Source organism: Lucilia sericata, unplaced genomic scaffold (assembly GCF_015586225.1).
Source record: "Lucilia sericata isolate MDLA Ls3-8-SP2 unplaced genomic scaffold, ASM1558622v1 Contig000256F_arrow, whole genome shotgun sequence".
NCBI classification, from domain to species: domain Eukaryota; kingdom Metazoa; phylum Arthropoda; class Insecta; order Diptera; family Calliphoridae; genus Lucilia; species Lucilia sericata.
In genome coordinates, this window is record NW_023994282.1 from 210,870 (window position 1) to 228,187 (window position 17,318).

Sequence of the window (17,318 nt, forward strand, 5' to 3'; positions counted from 1 at the left end):
TCATAACAACAAACGCCTACATTAATATTTTAGTTAATATTTAACTAATACTAATACACATACATATATGCAACTATACATATGTATGTGTATGTTCTTAGACCTTATGATAATTCTTTTGGTTTTTTTTTTGAATAATTGAATACTTTCTGAAACTTGTAGGTAAATAGTTGTCTGAGTATCTGTGTGTCCATCATCTGTGTCAGCATGTATGTATGTATTTATTGTCACATTAAATGTTGTTTACATATTTGATTAACACTAAAAGATTTTTTTTCTCAATTTTCAAATATTTGAAAAGTTTTTTTTTTTTTTGTTTTTAACTGCCTGCTGACATTCTTAGTTTAACGGACATTCTTTAGGAGTTTGTTTTTCTAATAATATTTACCATAATTCTCATCATTAAAGTTTGTCTTTGGTTTTTTCTCTTGCTCTAAAGCTGTTGGATATCTGGTTAATAGTTTTTATGTTGTGATATTTTAATTTTGAAAAAAAAAAATGTTTAGCATTTTTATTCTCTCCTTAACTTTTGTTAGTTTCTAAGCCGGAATTTTAAGAATAATTGGCACTAAATAAATACACAAAATATTTGTGTTAAAATTAAACTTTTGGCTTAATAGAAGCCTGTCAAGAATATAAGAAGATTATTGACAAGGCTATATAGTCTATAATCTTGGCTAAGCTATAGTCTAGCCAATAGTCCGGGCTTTAGTCTAGTCTAGTCTATAGTCTAGTCTATGGTCTAGTCTTTAGTCTAGTCTATAGTTTAGTCTATAGTCTAGTCCATAATCTTGACTAAACTATAGTCTAGCACATAGTCTGGGCTATAGTCTATAGTCTAGTCTATAGTCTAGTCTATAGTCTAGTCTATAGTCTAGTCTATAGTCTAGTCTATAGTCTAGCCAATAGTCTGGGCTATTGTCTAGTTTATAGTCTAGTCTATAATCTAGTTAATAGTCTGGTCTATAGTCTGTCTATACTGTAGTCTATACTGTAGTCTATACTGTAGTCAATAGTCTAGTCTATAGTCTAGTCTATAGTCTAGTCTATAGTCTAGTCTATAGTCTAGTCTATAGTCTAGTCTATAGTCTAGTCTATAGTCTAGTCTATAGTCTAGTCTATAGTCTAGTCTATAGTCTAGTCTATAGTCTAGTCTATAGTCTAGTCTATAGTCTAGTCTATAGTCTAGTCTATAGTCTAGTCTATAGTCTAGTCTATAGTCTAGTCTATAGTCTAGTCTATAGTCTAGTCTATAGTCTAGTCTATAGTCTAGTCTATAGTCTATATAGTCTAGTCTATAGTCTAGTCTATAGTCTAGTCTATAGTCTAGTCTAGTCTATAGTCTAGTCTAGTCTATAGTCTAGTCTAGTCTATAGTCTAGTCTAGTCTATAGTCTAGTCTATAGTCTAGTCTATAGTCTAGTCTATAGTCTAGTCTATAGTCTAGTCTATAGTCTAGTCTATAGTCTAGTCTATAGTCTAGTCTATAGTCTAGTCTATAGTCTAGTCTATAGTCTAGTCTATAGTCTAGTCTATAGTCTAGTCTATAGTCTAGTCTATAGTCTAGTCTATAGTCTAGTCTATAGTCTAGTCTATAGTCTAGTCTATAGTCTAGTCTATAGTCTAGTCTATAGTCTAGTCTATAGTCTAGTCTATAGTCTAGTCTATAGTCTAGTCTATAGTCTAGTCTATAGTCTAGTCTATAGTCTAGTCTATAGTCTAGTCTATAGTCTAGTCTAGTCTATAGTCTAGTCTAGTCTAGTCTATAGTCTAGTCTAGTCTATAGTCTAGTCTATAGTCTAGTCTATAGTCTAGTCTATAGTCTAGTCTATAGTCTAGTCTATAGTCTAGTCTATAGTCTAGTCTATAGTCTAGTCTATAGTCTAGTCTATAGTCTAGTCTATAGTCTAGTCTATAGTCTAGCCTATAGTCTAGTCTATAGTCTAGTCTATAGTCTAGTCTATAGTCTAGTCTATAGTCTAGTCTATAGTCTAGTCTATAGTCTAGTCTATAGTCTAGTCTATAGTCTAGTCTATAGTCTAGTCTATAGTCTAGCCTATAGTCTAGTCTATAGTCTAGTCTATAGTCTAGTCTATAGTCTAGTCTATAGTCTAGTCTATAGTCTAGTCTATAGTCTAGTCTATAGTCTAGTCTATAGTCTAGTCTATAGTCTAGTCTATAGTCTAGTCTATAGTCTAGTCTATAGTCTAGTCTATAGTCTAGTCTATAGTCTAGTCTATAGTCTAGTCTATAGTCTAGTCTATAGTCTAGTCTATAGTCTAGTCTATAGTCTAGTCTATAGTCTAGTCTATAGTCTAGTCCATAGTCTAGTCTACAGTCTAGTCTATAATCTAGTCTATAGTCTAGTCCATAGTCTAGTCTACAGTCTGGTCTATAGTCTAGTCTATAGTCTAGTCTATAGTCTAGTCTATAGTCTAGTCTATAGTCTAGTCTATAGTCTAGTCTATAGTCTAGTCTATAGTCTAGTCTATAGTCTAGTCTATAGTCTAGTCTATAGTCTAGTCTATAGTCTAGTCTATAGTCTAGTCTATAGTCTAGTCTATAGTCTAGTCTATAGTCTAGTCTATAGTCTAGTCTATAGTCTAGTCTATAGTCTAGTCTATAGTCTAGTCTATAGTCTAGTCTATAGTCTAGTCTATAGTCTAGTCTATAGTCTAGTCTATAGTCTAGTCTATAGTCTAGTCCATAGTCTAGTCTACAGTCTAGTCTATAATCTAGTCTATAGTCTAGTCCATAGTCTAGTCTACAGTCTGGTCTATAGTCTAGTCTATAGTCTAGTCTATAGTCTAGTCTATAGTCTAGTCTATAGTCTAGTGTAAAATATAGTCTAGTGTAAAATATAGTCTAGTGTAAAATATAGTCTATAGTCTAGTTTATAGTCTAGTTTATAATCTAGTTTATAGTCTAGTCTATAGTCTAGTTTATAGTCTAGTCTATAGACCAGTTTATAGACTAGTCTATAATCTAAATTATAGTGTGGTCTATTGTCTAGTCTACAGTCTAGTCTATAGTCTAGTCTATAGTCCAGTCTATAGTCTAATCGATAGTTTAGTTTATAGTCCAGTCTATAGTCTAGTCTATAGTCTAGTTTATAGGCTAGTCTATAGTCTAGATTATAGGCTAGTCTTAAGTCCAATCTATAGTTTATATAGAAATTATAATCTAGTCAACAATCTAGTCTATAGTTTAGTCTATAATCTAGTCTACAATCCAGTCTATAGAATTATCGCTTAGTAAAGAACGAAGAGGCATTTAGCTTTACTTCTCAAATAAGACATTATCGTTATCGTAATATAAAAAAATAAAAAACGAATTTAAAATGCATCTTTTTTTAACGTGGCCTAATTCTTAAAAATCCCAATTATTGAATATTTTATAAATCTTCAAACCATTTAGGAACTTAAATCTGTAAGTATGGAGAAAGTTTTTACGAAAGAAATGCCAACTGTCATTAGAACCAATTTTCTATTATTGTCACTTTTTTATTTGCAATAAAACTAACAACAACTAAAACACAAACTTTTCATCAATTGTGGATTAGACAAAACGATCATGTCCAAAAATATAAAAAACGCCATAATAATTTAAGGAAATTAATAAAACGGAAAAACTACCGACTACCAAAAAGAAATTGCTGTCACTTGACAACAATTCATCACAGATTAATAGAAAATTACAACAACAAATATACACACATGCAAACATATTTTCTATTTATGGAAACATCAACATTGATCCAACAAAGAAATAAAAAAAAATGTTAAAAATTTCAAATAATGTACACATGTGCAAAAAATTACAACAAATAATCTAATGAAATAAAATTTAATGTTTTTTGCAACTTTATTTTGATGCTGTTAAACAAATAGTAAGTATAAGATAATGATGGTCATGATTATGATATGATGCTCTTTGCTGAGTAGTTTTAGCATAAAAATATTCTGCTCCCTCTCTTTAGCAAGTTTTTCTAGTAAGTAGTAATGTCTGCAAACTTTAACTAGTAGCCTACTTAATAATGAATCGAGTATGAGTCTAAATTAAACTTCATTATGTTAATCATTATGATCTTGATATTGCTTGACTTTGTAATGATGTTTTAAAAAACTCATTTATTTAGAGAAATAAAACATGCTTTATAGCCGGGTACTTGCAGGCATGCATGCATGAGTATATGGAAAATGTATGATCGTTGGTCGTGTGATCGTTATTTCGTCTGCTCCATACTAAATATACTTACTCGTTGTATGTCTGTCCAACTGTCTGCTTGTTCTGTATGTAAGTGGTAGTAAGTACTTATTTAGCAGCAAATGTAGTAATGTTCATTTTTATTACTTTTTCTCTGTTGTATTTAAGTATTTTTTATGGAGTTCGTCTTTGACTGTGACTTTGTTTTTGTGAGACACTAGTATAAAGCCGGCCACCACTAAATAAAGACAAAGATGCACAGTGGGATAATTTAGCGAAAGGAAGATAAAACACATTTAGAATCTAGTCTATAGTCTATTCTATAGTCTAGTATATATTCTAAACTATAGACTAGACTATAGACTAGACTATAGACTAGACTATAGACTAGACTATAGACTAGACTATAGACTAGACTATAGACTAGACTATAGACTAGACTATAGACTAGACTATAGACTAGACTATAGACTAGACTATAGACTAGACTAGACTAGACTATAGACTAGACTATAGACTAGACTATAGACTAGACTATAGACTAGACTATAGACTAGACTATAGACTAGACTATAGACTAGACTATAGACTAGACTATAGACTAGACTATAGACTAGACTAGACTAGACTATAGACTAGACTATAGACTAGACTATAGACTAGACTATAGACTAGACTATAGACTAGACTATAGACTAGACTATAGACTAGACTATAGACTAGACTATAGACTAGACTATAGACTAGACTATAGACTAGACTATAGACTAGACTATAGACTAGACTATAGACTAGACTATAGACTAGACTATAGACTAGACTATAGACTAGACTATAGACTAGACTATAGACTAGACTATAGACTAGACTATAGACTAGACTATAGACTAGACTATAGACTAGACTAGACTAGACTAGAGACTAGACTATAGGACTAGACTATAGACTAGACTATAGACTAGACTATAACTAGACTATAGACTAACTATAGACTAGACTATAGACTAGACTATAGACTAGACTATAGACTAGACTATAGACTAGACTATAGACTAGACTATAGACTAGACTATAGACTAGACTATAGACTAGACTATAGACTAGACTATAGACTAGACTATAGACTAGACTATAGACTAGACTATAGACTAGACTATAGACTAGACTATAGACTAGACTATAGACTAGACTATAGACTAGACTATAGACTAGACTATAGACTAGACTATAGACTAGACTATAGACTAGACTATAGACTAGACTATAGACTAGACTATAGACTAGACTATAGGACTAGACTATAGACTAGACTATAGACTAGACTATAGACTAGACTATAGACTAGACTATAGACTAGACTATAGACTAGACTATAGACTAGACTATAGACTAGACTATAGACTAGACTATAGACTAGACTATAGACTAGACTATAGACTAGACTATAGACTAGACTATAGACTAGACTATAGACTAGACTATAGACTAGACTATAGACTAGACTATAGACTAGACTATAGACTAGACTATAGACTAGACTATAGACTAGACTATAGACTAGACTATAGACTAGGACTATAGACTAGACTATAGACTAGACTATAGACTAGACTATAGACTAGACTATAGACTAGACTATAGACTAGACTATAGACTAGACTATAGACTAGACTATAGACTAGACTATAGACTAGACTATAGACTAGACTATAGACTAGACTATAGACTAGACTATAGACTAGACTATAGACAGACTATAGACTAGACTATAGACTAGACTATAGACTAGACTATAGACTAGACTATAGACTAGACTATAGACTAGACTATAGACTAGACTATAGACTAGACTATAGACTATAGACTAGACTATAGACTAGACTATAGACTAGACTATAGACTAGACTATAGACTAGACTATAGACTAGACTATAGACTAGACTATAGACTAGACTATAGACTAGACTATAGACTAGACTATAGACTAGACTATAGACTAGACTATAGACTAGACTATAGACTAGACTATAGACTAGACTATAGACTAGACTATAGACTAGACTATAGACTAGACTATAGACTAGACTATAGACTAGACTATAGACTAGACTATAGACTAGACTATAGACTAGACTATAGACTAGACTATAGACTAGACTATAGACTAGACTATAGACTAGACTATAGACTAGACTATAGACTAGACTATAGACTAGACTATAGACTAGACTATAGACTAGACTATAGACTAGACTATAGACTAGACTATAGACTAGACTATAGACTAGACTATAGACTAGACTATAGACTAGACTATAGACTAGACTAGACTATAGACTAGACTATAGACTAGACTATAGACTAGACTATAGACTAGACTATAGACTAGACTATAGACTAGACTATAGACTAGACTATAGACTAGACTATAGACTAGACTATAGACTAGACTATAGACTAGACTATAGACTAGACTATAGACTAGACTATAGACTAGACTATAGACTAGACTATAGACTAGACTATAGACTAGACTATAGACTAGACTATAGACTAGACTATAGACTAGACTATAGACTAGACTATAGACTAGACTATAGACTATAGACTAGACTATAGACTAGACTATAGCCTAGACTATAGACTAGACTATAGACTAGACTATAGACTAGACTATAGACTAGACTATAGACTAGACTATAGAATAGACTATAGACTAGACTATAGACTAGACTATAGACTAGACTATAGACTAGACTATAGACTAGACTATAGACTAGACTATAGACTAGACTAGACTATAGACTAGACTAGACTATAGACTAAACTATAGACTAGACTATAGACTAGACTATAGACTAGACTATAGACTAGACTATAGACTAGACTATAGACTAGACTATAGACTAGACTATAGACTAGACTATAGACTAGACTATAGACTAGACTATAGACTAGACTATAGACTAGACTATAGACTAGACTATAGACTAGACTATAGACTAGACTATAGACTAGACTATAGACTAGACTATAGACTAGACTATAGACTAGACTATAGACTAGACTATAGACTAGACTATAGACTAGACTAGACTAGACTATAGACTAGACTATAGACTAGACTATAGACTAGACTATAGACTAGACTATAGACTAGACTATAGACTAGACTATAGACTAGACTATAGACTAGACTATAGACTAGACTATAGACTAGACTATAGACTAGACTATAGACTAGACTATAGACTATATATAAATTAGACCCATAGCTCAAAATTGCTTCTTTTTGATAATTTGACCACTGTGCAGCTGCCTTACACCAGGGATGCAAAATAAGACAAATTATGCCAATAAAATTCTCACATTATTTATACTACACCATTCTAATTGCAAACATATTCTATTACATTTCATATGATAGCATTGAATTTCAGAATTTTCAAAAATTTTTTACTAATTTTCTAAGATTTTAAATATTTATTTTTTTGTTATTATTTTGCTGAATTCCTAATGATATTTAATAAACAAAATCTCGAATTTTACTCTTAAATTTTAAATTCTGGTTTATCAAATGCTACTTCAGAATATTACAAATGTGTTTCAGAATTTTTAAATTGAAGATTTGGACAAATTTCATTAAGACATACACATAGGGTATTTTGAAAAATCAATTGTGATCAATCATACTAATGTATAGTGAAACATATGCACTGCAAAAACCTTGACTTTGATCTTACTTCTTAAATTCGTAGCCAACAAATGAACTTGTATCCAAACATTTTCATCCCCATATACAAACTGCGAGAGCTTTGCAGAAGACACCGTTCAGAGCATTAAGTGTAGAAAGAGTGAATGAGTGTGTGGAGTAGTCGTGGTGGAAGTAAAGTATCTGTGTATTTGACTCTTTGCCTTTTGTGGTTACCGATGCTTTATTTTTGTTTGTTTAAAAAAAAAACAACAACAGAAAAAAAGCAGCAGCCACAAGTTCGTTAACAACTTTTATGCTTGTATATGAGTTTGGCTTGGTCTCGGTCTTGGTCGGTCGGTCGTCTTCAACGTTATTGTCTTAGTTTGTAGTTGAAATAAAAAACCTATCACTACAAGTAAGCTGCTGTTACTTTGCTAAAGCTATTGCTGTAGTTGTTAAAGCTGCTGCTGCTGCTGTTGATGTTGTTTTGCTGTTGACTTTGTGGCAATTTGGTATTTGTAACCATGACCGTGGCTTTTAACTGATGTTCTTAAGTCCGTTGTGGGTCTGCATCTCTTCAGTTAGTAGCTGACCATCGTTTCGTGCAGACGTGTTTTGGTAGACAAAATAAAACAAGAAAAAAAAAAGTTACAAGAAAACAAAAAGATACAAGTTTAAGTTAAAGTTACCAATTCACATACGTTCGGAGTTTAAGTTTTTAAACATTTTTTTAAGCAAGTTTTAGTTTTTTTCATCTGTGCATTAAGTGTAAACTGAACAAATTGTTTAAACAAATAACAGATTAAGAAAAAAAAGTGTTTAAGAAAAAATTTGTTATAATTTGAAGAAAAAAGTGTGACCATTTGCAGTTGTTTAAAGAGAAAAACCTAAGAAAAATGTAATAATAATTTATAATTGTTTTATAAAGTATTTATAAGAAAAATTTTTAAATCGATGCAAAAAAATGTGTGGCAAAATTATGTTATGAGAAAATAATTATAAACAAGATATTTAAATAAATTTAACAAGGATATATTGGATTATTTGAATAAACATTTTGATAACTTAACAGGACATAAGTGTTGAAAATATTATTAACAAAACAAGTTTAATTGAAATTTTTAACTAAAAACAAGGATTTGTATAAAATTTTTAATTAAAAAATATGAAATATTAAGCTAACTATAGTAAATTTAATCACTAGTTATTAATTATGTTAATTAATTTTTTCTGTGTATATTTTCGTTGGGGAATATCTAAAATTTTTAAAGGACTCTTATCAATGGAATTCAAAATAAATACAATTTACAAGGTCGAGATTAATTGAGCAAATGATTAATTTGAATGAAATAGAGCTGAGACTAATATAAAGTAAAATTATTCAATATTTGTTGTGACAATTATGGTCAAGTTCCATTTACCTACAATATCGCCAGTTTAGTGTGTAAATGTTATAAGTCCATTTTTTATAATAATAATGTATAAGCGTCGTCAATATCTGACTTTTAACAGCGAAACGATTGGCTAAATTAATATCCAAATCTTAGGCAAAATTTAATAGAAGTGGGACATTGAATTTTGTTTCTACGTAACTCCCTATATGTCTATTTTTAGATCTATGTATTTGACTTCAATTCCCTTCATTTTTGCCTAAAATTATTCTTGTGAAGATTAGTTTTGGTTTCTCAATTTAAATTTATTTTCGATTTTCTATATTTTTTATAAAAAATATCGATATTATTGCAATAAATTTTAATTTTTATAAAAATTTCTAATTTATTACTTAAAAAAATCTTTTTTTTAAATGAAAAATATGTTTTTGTCAAAAATTATATTTTTTATTAAAATATTGAGATTTTGCAAAATTCAAAATTTTAACGAAAATTCGATTCATTAGTAAAAAAATTGGTTTTAAATGAAAAATCTGTTCTTTGTAAAAAAATTTTTTTTTAGTAAAATATTGCGAAATTTTATTCAAAAATCAAATTTTTAACGACAATTCAATTTTTTTGTGAAAATTTAATTTTGAATGCAAATCAGCTTTCTCGTGTCTTTTGGTTGATGTTTTGGCTTTTAAATTGATTTTTAGAAAAATCTATATTTTGAGAAATTTAGAAATTTTTGATAAAAATATGTAAAATATCGAAATTTTAGGGAAATATCAAAATATGTTTTATTTTTAGAAAAACAAAATTCTTAAAGAAAAATCGAACTTTTAGTAAAAATAGAATAATTTTTGTAAAAATCGAAAATTTAGAAAAAATTTTATTTTTATGAAAAATTTTATCTAAATTAAATAGAAAATTTTTAATGAAATTTGAATTTTTAAAGAAATTTAACTTTTATTTCGATTAAAATGAAAATTTTTAATAAAAATTACAATTTTTAATGAAAATCAAATTTGTAATAAAAAAAATTGAGATGTCGAAGTTTTAGTTAAAAATAGAATTGTTAAAAAAATAAATTTTAAAGAAAATTCGAATTTTTATAAAATATCGAAAAATACAATTTTTCTTAAGGAAAATCAAATATTAAACCAAAAAATTATATTTCTATGAACTTTTAGTGAAAATTGGAATTTTTAATAAAAAATATAAATTTTAGAAAATTTTGGGAAAATTTTTAGAAATTTTGGGAAAATTTTTAGAAATTTTGGGAAAATTTTAATTTTTAATAAAAAATCTTTTTTACTTTTAACGTGAAATCGAAATTTTTGTTAAATTCAAATTGTTATAAAATATCGAAAAATTCAATTTTGTTTTAGAAAAATTAGATATTTTTGTTAGAGATATTTTATAAAAAATTAAATTCAACAAAAATTCAAATTTTTATAAAATATCGAAAAACAAATTTTTTTTAACAAAAATTAAAATTTTTATAAAATATTGAAAAATTCAATATTTAAAAAAAAATCAAATACAATTTAAGTCAAATTATGACAATTTTCATGAACTTTTTGTAGAAATTTTAATTTTTAATGAAAAATCGACCTTTTTGTAATTAGAAATCGAAGTTTTGTTTAAAAATCCAATTTTTTTTTTGTAAAAATAATTTTTTTATGAAAGAATGGTTTTGAATTTCCCAAAATCTTAATTTCAACAAAGATTCAAATTCAAATTTTGAAAAATTCAGTTTTTTTTAGACATTTATTGTTTTTTTTGAATAATAGAAATTTTTAACGAAGTCGATGTATTTGAGAAAATCTTATTTTTAATCAAAAAATTTAAAAAAGTTTAAATTTTAGAAAAAGTGAAAACTTTTTCTGTAAAAAACATAATCTAGTCTGATTTTCTTTGTCGTTAGATTTAGTCGAAGTAGAAAAGTATTTCAAAACTGCTGCCACTTCCCTATTATTATAGACAATGCAGTGGGTCGCCTGTCATTACACTTGTGTGGGTCCTAGCGCATACAAGGAGGAAAAAAAAACAGTATAAAAGTACCGAAATTGATACAATCCATTGTCAAAAGTGAGCTTACCACGTTTGTCAACATTTAGACAACGGATGTGTATATAATTTAAATAACACCCAGATATCATTTTGACAGCCAGCGTTGTAATTTTGACAACGCACTTTGTGTCATTTCAGCAATGCATCGTTGTGATTTCAACAACGAATCGTCGTCATTTCGACAACGCAACGTTCTCTTGATGTCTTTTTCCCCTCTGTGTAGGCACTTATAGAAATCAATTGGCAGATAAGCTAGCCAAAACGGAATTTGCTCTGTAATGCAGTTTGAGTAGCAACTCCGTCCGGTATTATCAAAATCAGTATCCCCAGATTGTTTCATCAAAAGCCTAAAAATAGATGGAATAACCTGGGCACATGCAGAGGGGCCAAGTTATTGTGGACTTCTTTCAATGAGAAATGTGCATGAACACCTTTTAAGCCGAAAATAGGCGGGATATTTTCAGTTTGTTATCAGTAATAACTGGACACTGGGAGCTGGGCAAAGATATAAGTCGGCTTAACCATCAATTCAATTAATACATGCGTAGTTGCAAAGGCAGAGAAAAGAAAAACGCGGTCTTCCATTTCCCAGCGAATGCCCTGCTCTAGCCTTAAGAGAAACAATTTTTTACTTACAGTTACTTTATATCCAACCTTGATGAGATATCTTGCTCTAAACCTAATGACCTCCTGAAATTTTTTAGGGTTACAGGCTGGATCTAATATTTTACAATACTACATATGACGAGTGGAGTGATTCTCTCAAAATTAAGTCCCTTCGACTATATTTGACTACCTCGATAACCAACCACTTGAAAGTTGTAGAAAATGTAATCCAACAAACTGCCAGAAACTTCTCCCTTATCCAATGTTATGCAATTTAAACCACAAAAGCTTTTTGGAAGAAATTGTTCAAATTTGAACGCCTTGATGATTTCAAATATTTTGGTTAGAAAAAGCATTTCCCTAATATTGTTGGGGGTGCTTTTAATAACTCTTTCAATTCTTTCATTTTGTTAAAGAATTGAAATTTTGAAAAGTATGTGTCTTAAGTCTTTTGTTTTCAACAAACATTAAGCAGGTTTGTGACTTAAGTCTTTTGTTTCATTTCAAGTAAACATGTCATGATTTGCTAAAAACAAGAAAATGAATGATTTAGTTATTTATTTTAAACACAGCTTGTTTCGTTTTTAAAATTCTATAAATTTACAAAAAAAAAAAATATTTTTAATTAATTTAAAAAGGCTTTAGCCGTCTGCTTTTAATTACAAAACAAATCCTAACCAAATCATTTAGGTAATTTCCATATCTCTGACCAACAGAAATCCACAAACATTCATCACTTTTGGTCTTAATAAATTGTTTCAACAAAACATTTCAAGGACACACATATACACACACACTCCAACATAAATGTCAATCAATCATAAAATGTTTAAAATGAAATTGTTTTCTTTTGAAGCACCACCAACCTAAAGCTATATTAATACTATAGTTCTTTTGAAAAGACATTTTGCCACAACTAGAGGCAGGCAGACATAGAGACAGACAGGCAGGCAGGCTGACTAACAGATAGACAGACATTAAAAAGATAAAGTTTTATGACAATAACAAGTCATAACTTTTAACATCATTTGTATGTGAAAAAAAAACAACTTGTTACACATACACCAACAAACACGTGCAACAAAAAGGGGCAACAATGAAAGAAAAAACATGTGTGTGTGTGAGTGTGTCTGCTGGAGTATTTATCTATTTAGGTTTGTTTGTTGCTGGTTGCACACAGAAAAGGAAGAGAAGAGCAAAAAAATAAAAAAAACAAACAAACCAAGAAGTGATGACGACCCACCGACCGAAAGACCCAGCAACAATATTTTATAAAATAAATACAACAAATTGAATAGACACAGCAACAACAACAACAAAAAACAATATAACAACTGCAACAATATGAATATTTGTAGTTTTTTTCTTCTTCATTTTGCTGCTAAAAAGGAAGATGAGAAGAAAGCAAAAAATTGATAAAGAAAAAAAGCTTAAAAATTATGTATTGCAGCAGTCTTTGGTTTACAGAGCCACAGTCATGAATTGAATAAAGCTGCTGTTGTTATTGTTGTTGTAGTTGTTAAATTGTATCTAGATAGTTACACATTCATAAAGCGTAAGACAAACACCGTTGTTTTTGAATGTTTTACAAACTCACTTTAACTTTTTTTTTTTGTTTTTTGATTTTTCTTTTTCTATTCAAGTAATTCATTCACTTCATACCAGTTTAGAGTCCAGCTTTAATTCTTTTACTTACTTCATACATATTTAGTTTACTTTTTTTTTCGTCCAAACTATTTAATATTCTGCACGGTGTTAAAAAGTGCTTTTTTTCTTTCTATTTTTTATAAAAATTTAAAAATAGTTTATACATTTAAGCCGCTGTCTGTCTGTCTGTCTTCTCTCCTTCCATTACTACCTTATGATCGATTTAAGTGTAACAGCTTTTTGTTTATACTTTTTTTTTGTAAATTTATTTTTATTTAATGGATGGTTAGGAATACGAGTATTAGTGCGTTTATTTAATACTTCCTCTATACGCTGAAGTATTTTTTTCTATTTCATGTTTGTTACTTTTTTTTTGATTTTTTTTTACGTTAGTAATTTCTTTTGATGTTTATCATGGGGGAACAGTGGTTTTGTGTTTGTAATTTATATGGAAATTATTTATGTTGATTGATTTTATTTATTTAGCAAATTAATGTCATTTCATTAACGTTGTAATTCACTTTAACACTTTGAAAATCAATAAGAAAACTTTTACAAGTATCGTGTGTGAAATTTTGAATAAAATTATAATTTATACCTCGTTTTTAAATGAAATATAACACGTTTTACTTGTAATTGATCTAGGCTTCATGAATGAAGAATAAAAAATTTCAAATTTTAATTTATGACCAATAGTCTCAAATATAGATCAGTTCGGTTCAAATCGGTCTGTATTGTTGACTATAGATCAGACTGTAGTCTAAAATATAAATCTGTCTATATTTTTGTCTACAGACCGATATTTAGTCTTGAATTTTATAGTCTAGACTATAGATCAGTCTATAGTCTTAACTATAGACCAGTTTATAGTCTTGACAATAAATCAGTCCAGACTAGACTATAGAATAGTTTATAGTCTGCACTATCGATCAGTCTTTAGTCTTAACTATAGAACAGTTTATAGTCTTGAGTATTGATCAGTCTGTAGTCTGGACTATAGTTCAGTTTATAGTCTGGGCTATAGAATAGTTTATAGTCTGCGCTATAAATCTGTCTATAATCTTGACTATAGATCATCCTATAGTCTTGACTATAGATCAGTCTATAGTCTTGACTATAGATCAGTCTATAGTCTCGACTATAGAACAGTCTATAGTCTCGACTATAGAACAGTCTATAGTCTTGACTATAGAACAGTCTATAGTCTTGACTATAGAACAGTCTATAGTCTTGACTATAGAACAGTCTATAGTCTTGACTATAGAACAGTCTATAGTCTTGACTATAGAACAGTCTATAGTCTTGACTATAGAACAGTCTATAGTCTTGACTATAGAACAGTCTATAGTCTTGACTATAGAACAGTCTATAGTTTTGACTATAGAACAGTCTATAGTCTTGACTATAGAACAGTCTATAGTCTTGACTATAGAACAGTCTATAGTCTTGACTATAGAACAGTCTATAGTCTTGACTATAGAACAGTCTATAGTCTTGACTATAGAACAGTCTATAGTTTTGACTATAGAACAGTCTATAGTCTTGACTATAGAACAGTCTAGTCTATAGTCTTGACTATAGATCAGTTTATAGTCTTGACTATAGATCAGTCTATAGTCTTGACTATAGATCAGTCTATAGTCTTGACTATAGATCAGTCTATAGTCTTGACTATAGATCAGTCTATAGTCTTGATTCTAGATTAGTCTATAGTCTTGACTATAGATTAGTCTATAGACTTGATTATAGATTAGTCTATAGACTTGACTATAGATTAGTCTATAGTCTTAACTATAGATTAGTCTATAGTCTTGACTATTGATCAGTCTATAGTCTTGACTATAGAACAATCTATAGTCTTGACTATAGAACAATCTATAGTCTTGACTATAGATCAGTCTATAGTCTTGACTATAGATCAGTCTATATTTAGTCTTGACTGTAGATTAGTCTATAGTCTGGACTATAGATCAGCCTATAGTATGGACTAGAGATCAATCTATAGTCTTGACTATAGACCAGTCTATAGTCTTCATTATAGTCTTTACTATTGATCAGTGTATAATCTTGACTATGAATCAGTCTATAGTCAGGACTATAGATCAGTCTATAGTATGGACTAGAATCAATCTATAGTCTGGACTATAAATCAATCTATAGTCTGGACTATAGATCAGTCTATAATCTGGACTATAGATCAGTCTATAGTCTGAACTATGATCTTGACTATAGACAAGTCTAAAGTCCTGGCTATAGATTAGTATATAGTCTTGACTACAGATCAGTCTATAGTCTTGACTATAGATCAGTCTATAGTCTTGACTATTGATCAGTCTATAGTTTTGTAAATTTGGTTTTAATAGACAGGGAATAGACAGACGTTGTTGACTCGATTTCTCTATTAAAATCCAAAGTAGTTCATTAACCAGATTTTCTTGTTTTTGTAAAACACAGCCACCCTAATGTTGTTTATTTATTTATTAGCTTGGAAAAGTTTATTTCAATATATAATATAGATGGAAGGACATGATTAAATTGCTTTCTCTTGCATTAAGGATCTGAAATATATGACAGATAATAAAGATAAGCATTTAAACCTTTCTATTGATAATATTTTTGTTTTATGGAAAACAGAGTCACCTTAAGGGTCATAGTATATAAGCTTTGAAAAGTTTCTTTCAAGAGAAAAATGGATGGACAGACAAGATTAAAGTTGTTTCTTTAACATCTATTAAATCGAATACTTTAGCTTTTAAGGATGAAGAATCGTGTATGGGAATTATTTGTTATAATTTTTGCTCTCTTTGTCTTCTTTCATTTCCACATTTTTTTTTTTTCTTTACTAAAACACTGTCCATAATATTAATCAACATTCAATTCTGTTCATATATTAATTTAAATTTTAAACGCTATTGTAGATTTAATACGATAATTGCCAATCAAATTAATACTATACGGTGAAGTTATTAATGAATGAATATGGAGGAACAAAAATCTTACCATCATATTTAAGCTGTAAATTTGCCAACATTTAATTTAATTTATGCAAAACAAAATATATGTGATATAACAAAGTTTAGAGAGAAATATGCTGTAAAGTTATTTGATAGATTGAAAAGAAACCTAAACTATCTTTAAATATTTATCTTATTTAACTAATTAACTTTTATTATAAAATTAATTAAATATAGTTTTTCTTACCATCCAACACCTAGTTTGTTGTTTTTTTTTTCTTCTTCTTTTTAGTTGTTTATGTTTTAGCAAAAGCTATAAAAATATAGCAAACACTTTTTGTGCTGTAGCTTTTGCTGCAGCTTTAATTATTTAAAACTCATAAAATTTAAACATTTTGTAGCTCTAACGGTGGTTGTTGAAGAAAAACAACTAAATACATTAAAATCATTAGAATGCACCTGCTGGTTTGTAGCGTTCTCTAACAGACATTAAATTTTGTGTTTAGATTATGGGGAGAGAGTTTAACATTAATGTATTTTTTTTAATTTTATGTGAATTTTTAAAGGATGGGGAGGAAGAATTTGTTGTTAAAATAGAAATTTGTTGGAAATTGGTGTTTCTTTATAAATAAACCTATTATCTTATTTATTTTAAAACAGTTTGTAGGTAAAGCAGTTGATATAAGTATTAATGTCCATCCGTCTGTTTAAATCCACTTTCTTAGGATTATGGTTAAATAACTAATATTAGGGCCGTTGTATT

General features: G+C 29.3%; 1 protein-coding gene across 1 annotated transcript in view; it reads left to right on the top strand.

The window, feature by feature from the left end:
- The first annotated feature begins 8,457 nt into the window (after positions 1–8,457).
- Positions 8,458–17,318, top strand: part of LOC119602826 (trichohyalin) — a 43,827-nt gene continuing 34,966 nt past the window's right edge. Inside the window, exon 1 of the mRNA XM_037954578.1 lies at positions 8,458–8,797. The gene's annotated coding sequence lies outside the window, so the exon portion shown is untranslated. The remainder of the gene's footprint in view (positions 8,798–17,318) is intronic.